Raw genomic sequence first — 6,566 nt, forward strand, 5'->3', positions numbered from 1 at the left:
TTCAGGAAGCACAGAAAACCACAGCTGTGATTTGTCCCCGATACCTGGGGTTGGCCTTCCGGTGGGGCTCTGTCTTTTCTAGGAAACAGAAATGACGCCTCACGTCAGGAAACCAAGGTGGTTATTTTCAGAGAGAACAGTTCATGAGACAGGGTGGAAATTCTTAACTGACATTGCCGGCTAAAATTAAACCTTTTCGTCAAAAACGGAGTCAGTGATAAAGAGATATGGGACAATCCCCTGTTACATCACATCTATAAAAGCACCCTGAGATGTGTTCAGGAGTGGATGTGAGGTCATCTTTTAAAATCTAAATTGCTGGAGTCTGAATTTTTCCAAGCAGCCATGCAGGAGCACAGGTGGGCTCTGTAGATGACACTCCATGTTCTGCTGGAAGGAAAAGTTTTATTGACAATTCATGGTCCCTAAATTGCCAGCCATTCCTCGAGGGTCTGCTGAGACTTTGGGGGTTCACAGGGAAGAGTGAGAAAGAGGAAATTCAATTTAATTTCAACCACAGAGAGCAGAGCTCTCCCATGTCTCCTGCACTGACCCCACCAGAGCAGCTCCTCCTGCTGCAGGTCAATGCTTTAGCAGAACATTCCTGCTCATGAGAGTGGTTAACACACCCAGTTGTACCTTTGTAAGCCTCTGAGAATTAACAAATATTTTCTTTCCTTTTGCAAAATCACAAGGAATCTTGCCAGGGTCATCGTTTCCTGAGGGTAAACGCTGAGCAAGATAAGAGATGTAAGGAGTTATCTCTGCTGAGGGGCTCAGGAAACCAGACTGAACTGGAGCAGAACACACCAAATCCTCCCCAGTGCCTTGCTCCGACTGGTAAAGCCTTGTCAAGTGCCTTGACAGCAGCAGGTAGGGCAGTAAATCCATAATCTGATCCCAAAGGCTGTCACAGCACCATCAGGAAAAGCAGTGCCAGTCAGCTGTGGAAAAACCTACTCACCTATCAGGCCAGGGTCAGCAGGTTTTTGTGGAGATAAACCAGAATTCGTGTCATCAATGTCACTGTTGTCAGGTGGGTAAAAATCAAACACTGAGGGTCAGTCCCTGTCCTTTAGCTCCTCATCTGTGAAAGCTGGGCATGGGAGGACAGGGAGGAAAGTTTCAGATACACTCTTTCTACTGAACAGGTTGACTCCCTCCTACTCTCTTTGACAGAAATTGGCCTCACAGGGGCTTAGACACAGCTCTGGAAATTCCACAGCCACCCCAGCCAGTCTCTTCTCACGTCTCACTCTTCTGGAACTCAGTCATTTTTTCTCTGATGTTTCAATTCAACCTTTTTCTGGCAATATATACAGAATCCTCCTCACCCTCCCTGCCACAAGATCAGTCCCCCTGAACACAGGTGAGCCACCGAGCCCAGGTTCCTAAGGCTCCCTTAGGAAGTCACAGAGGAAGATTGGTGCAGGAGATCACCTGAATGAGGGCATTGTCCCCTGGACTGCAACAAAAGCCAGCGGGACACTAAACGCTGCCCTGGCACAGCCTGGCTGTATCTCACTGCCGATTTCATCTGCCCCCAGCACTTCCTTCCCCATCAAAGGGAAACATCTCTAAAATGTTCTGAGCCCTGTGAGGAAGGGTTTGTGCTGGGAACTGAGCATTGGCTGTAAGATAACTGGAGGCTAATACAGCACTTAGGGTTATTTTTAAGTGAATTTGTATCTGCTTTCTGAGGGCACACAGTGCTGAGAACTGTGGCCAGTCCTCTGCAGCACCACCGCAGGCTCTGCTCTGGAGATGGTGTATCCCAAAAACCAACCGTGGGCTGTGCAGGCACCTCACGGCAGAGGATGTGTCCCTGAACGTGCTGGGACTCGTTCTTCGGCAAAAACATAGGATTAAGAGTGAAAATACTTTCTCCAGCACCGAATTCCTGAGGATGTCCTGAAGCTAGAGAAACCAAAACACAGAGGGTTTCAACAATCAATACAGACACATTTCAACACCCTCTGCTCACTGGAGAACATCGTGTCGCTTCCCTGCCGGCCTCCTGGAGCCGGGACATCCGCTCGGAATCCAGAGCTGTGCTGGGAGCCGGGACATCCGCATCCCTGAATCCAGGGCTGTGCTCAGAGCCGGGACATCCGCATCCCTGAATCCAGGGCTGTGCTGGGAGCCGGGACATCCGCATCCCTGAATCCAGGGCTGTGCTGGGAGCCGGGACATCCGCATCCCTGAGTCCAGAGCTGTGCTCGGAGCTGATGCAAGGCCAGGGAGGGTGTTGCAGCAGCAGCAGCAGCAGCAGCAGCAGCAGCGGGGCTGCACTGGCGCTGACACCTCGTGGGGCTCCGCAGCCACTGCAGCCTGACTCCACTCCAGCCCGGGTTGCATCAGACTCCGAATTTGAATAATAGGGGGGAAAAAATGTTCCTTTGCGTAAGAGCAGGGGATTTTAAGATATTTTTTGGCTGCTTTGCTCTCTGAGCAATACGACATCACTGTCCAGGACTCGCTTCTCACTCTCACCCCTGATTTTCTGGGGTTTCCTTTTACTCACTTTATTTTTCCTAGGTTCATCCAGTTGTTTCTTTAGAAATTTCAAAGTGGGTTCAAAGATATGGGGTTGAGCCCCAAATTGTGTCCCTGGACCTACAAACCCCTGAGCCCAGGTGAGCCAGGGACCTGTGCAATGACAAAGCATTTGAAGTGCTTCTGGGTCAGCTTGGGACATAAATGAGTGGAAAGATATCAAAACCTCTTCATTAGCAAATTTGGAATAGAGCAAAATCAGGTTGGTAACAGGTAAGAAAAAGCAGTTTCAGCTGGTGTCAGCTGGATCCATCCCTGATATTGTGAGCCCTGCTTGCCCAGGAAGATTAAGCATCTCTAAAGAAGCTTAGGTAGCCTAATTAATGGTTCACCAGCCTAATTAATGAAGATCCAGGACAGACGTAAAGACAGTCTAAGATTACTGCTTTCTCATCGCCGTTGTGGTGCTGGCACACAGCAGGAGCAGATTGATGGGGGTCAGTGTCCCAGAAAATGTGACAAGAGCTGGACAGAGCCTTTTGGAGCAGCTGCTGGAGCATTTCCACCAGGAGCAGCTTCGGTTCTGGGCTGGTAAATCCCATCACAGCTCAGTGACACTGTGGACACACCCAAAATACCCCCACCAAAGCTGCTCTGATGAAACAATGGCACCGGAGCCCAGTCCCTGCAGCAATCCTGGTGTCTGATAAAGGACAAGCAAAGGAGGGCAGTGACACTTGCAGAGAAATTTGGGTGGAAGTCTGGCTGGAATAGCATGGAAACAGCCATTCCTCCAAGGGCCCTGTCCTGTGCTTCCTCAGAGATATGAGCACACACCTGTGCTGGGATTGAGTCATCAGAACGTTTCCCTGAAGGGAATTTTGGGATTCTGGTGCTTTTGAGGGGGGGGGGGGATAAGCTAGAAAGCCAGTGAACAGTGGGAGCAGACCCCTGTCATGTGGCAGCTGCTGCTGGTGAGCAGCTGAAATAATTCCACAATCTCCCAGCTCTGGCACAGAAGGTGGATCCTGGTCAGCGTTCCCTCAGCACCCTCAGAGGCAGGGTCAGCTTTACACAAATCAGAAATTCTAGATTTCTCCCAATCCATAACCAGTTAAAACCAGAGATCAGAGAGAGGGGAGACTCAAGCTCCTTTGCTCTGACGTTCTTCTTTATTTGCTCCAATTTTCCTCTCAAAAACTGCAGAAACCCCAAGGAAATCCTGCTGGAATGGCAAAAGTAAGGGCTTTCACAGCTTCATGGGGAATTTTTGGCCTCAAGCCTGGCACATTGCTGACGGCTTTAAATGGATGTCCCTTGGGATGTGTATCTGGATACAGCCACGCTTTGTATTTTCCTCAAGGGAAGCCACTGCCTTCCTTGGCTTCCTCTGTTCTCAAGATATTAAAGCACCGATTTCCAAACAGAAAATCCAGGAAGCCAATTTAATGGCTGGGAGATTTTATCAGCTCCTGGTTATAAATGAGCCTTGAATGGAGCAGCAGCTGCCTGCCTGCTCCCGATCCAGCTCCAGGTGCTCCAGGCATAAGCAGGGACTGAGGGGCCTCTGCTGGACTGTCAGCACGGCCAGGATAAAAACCAAGAGTTCCCAACTGTTTTCAAAGTGAGCCTTGGTTATGGACATCCCTTTGTCCCTCAGCTGGATTTGCCTTTGGAGATGAACGATTCTGGCTGTCACCAGAACCTGGAGGGCACATTTTGGGTGGATTTCTCTTGATTTTATCTGTGTGAAGGAGAAAATTGCAGCCTGAGCCCAGAGACCAAGGGTTATTTTGATTCATCATGTGAAGTGTTCCTGCATGAAGCTGCTTCCAGTGACAGGACGAGAGGAAATGGCCTCAGGATTTGCCAGGGGAGGTTTAGATTGGATACTGGGGACATTTTTTCATGGAAAGGGTTGTCAAGCCCTGGCACAGGCTGCCCTGGGCAGTGGTGGAGTCCTCAGACCTGGAAGTGTGTAAAAACCATGTGGATGTGGCACTTGGGGACATGGTTAGTGAGGAACATGGTGCTGGGACTTGATGATTTTAAAGGTCTGCTCCAACCTTAACAATTCCATGATTTTCTGGGCTTTTTACCACACAGTAGTTAAAGAAAATAATTTTTCCTGGGTATCCTGACATGTCCCAGGACACTCGGACCCTGGCCCTGCTGAACTTCTCTGACACCGCCGTGTTGTGTTCCCTGGCAGTGCTCCGAATTCCCACTGCGGTGTGTCCCACCAGCATGGTTTGACTCCCCATCCCTGGAAATGTCCAAGGCCAGGCTGGACAGGGTTTGGAGCAAGCTGGGATAGTGGAAGGTGTCCCTGCCCATGGCAGGGGGTGGGATGAGATGGTTTTTAAGATGCCTTCCGACAAAACCATTCCATGATTCTATGAAACACTCCCCATCAGCAGCCCCACAGCTCTCTCTGTTTGCAGGGCTTATCTTTATCCTCCTCCTTCCATACAGACAGAGTCAGAACTCTCCAACACCAGCAATTCCAACCACTGCAATGCCTTTTTGGTTGATTTAGTTCCTGTGCTGTCAGCATGTCCTCCCGCTTAATCTGTGGCATTAATTCCTTTCTTGCTACTGGCTTCAGAAAGCATTAACAAGGGAAAAATAAATCAAGTGTTAGAGCACAAAGAAGACTTGTGGGAAAAAGCTTTTGAGCCTTTTCTGAGGCTTTCATGCCTGTTATTCTTTACTTTGCTGATACAGCTGGATTTACCATCCTGTTGAATGAGCATATTCCAGACTATAAAAAAATAACAAAGTCAAACCACGTGGGCTTTGTATAGGTCAGAGCTGGAGAGGGGCTGCCAGAGACAACAGCACAGGACAACTTCAGAGCACGAAATGTGCAAACACAGCCAAAGTCCAGCTTATGTTCCTCCAAACAAAGCAGGGACCAAACCTGAGACACAACAGAAAGGAGTGTGGGACATCAGGGCGTGGGAGCTCTGTGTGTGTGTGTGTGCCCCAGCTCGGAGCTGCAGCTGTCTGCCAGCTGTGTGCAGATGTTGGTGGGACTGTGGGAACATGGAGTGGCCTTTCCCATCCTGGGTGACGGGAAGCTTGTGGAAAGAACTCACCTACGTCAGTGTTGGAGTCCTAAATTGATGTTTTAGGGCACGTTGGTGCTCTCAGGTCTTTAGTCTCATCTTTACCCTCATCCTTTTGAGGCAGGCTCATCCCTTAAGTCACCATTGTGGACACAGCAACTCTTCAACAGTGGAGCAGGGCTGTGTTTATCCCTGAGGAATTCCTGTCCTGTTTCACGCTCATGTTGTGCTTTGCATTTTCAAAGGGCAGTGCAAAGCTGTGGCTGTCTCTCCATTCTCCTTTCTCACATCCCCTGTGAGAAACCAGACTGGGGAGTTCAAGGGATCAGAGGACTCACACCAGCAACGTCCTGCCCCACGTAGGAGCCAGCTCCAAATGACCCTGCACGTCCGAAACTGCACCAGAAACATGGAAAATAAAGGGGTGAGAAAGCAATCAGAGCTTGGAGAATCTCTGCACTTATGGAAATAACCACGAATGATGAAGCACCAAAAAGGGGTGAGTGGAGCTGGGTGTGCAGGAAGTGAAAAACTTCTCGCAGGTGAAGACTTTGAGGGCCAATTTCCTAAAAATGCAGATTTTTTGCATTTCAAAGCCTCCCTAAAAAGTGCTGGAAGATCTGGACCCAGAGGAATTGTTGACCTGTAGACATCAGGAGGGGATGTTTTCACACACTGGTGTCTTTTTGAGGTTCAAGCCCAAGAGCAGCAGGGGAACTTCCGAGCCCATTTGTAGTGTCGGAACTCGGCAGAGCTCCCACATCTGGGAATTGCAATTGTCCCATTCCCTTGACCCGGTGCCTCCATAGTTTCTGTTCCCCTTCCTGCACATAAACACGGACAAGCTGCAGCTTGAGCTGGAACCACAATGTTTTCAGAACGAACAGAAAAACACAGTGCTGCTCAGGGTGTGCATTGTCTGCAACCTCAAAATAACTTTCCCAGCTCTTCCCTCCGTGCTCCAGGGCTGTGTTTCCCTGATCCCAGGTTCAAGAGTAG

This window comes from Corvus kubaryi, unplaced genomic scaffold, assembly GCF_017639235.1.
Source record: "Corvus kubaryi isolate FWS band 111438036 unplaced genomic scaffold, C.kubaryi_AGA036_p1.0 37300, whole genome shotgun sequence".
Classification (NCBI taxonomy): domain Eukaryota; kingdom Metazoa; phylum Chordata; class Aves; order Passeriformes; family Corvidae; genus Corvus; species Corvus kubaryi.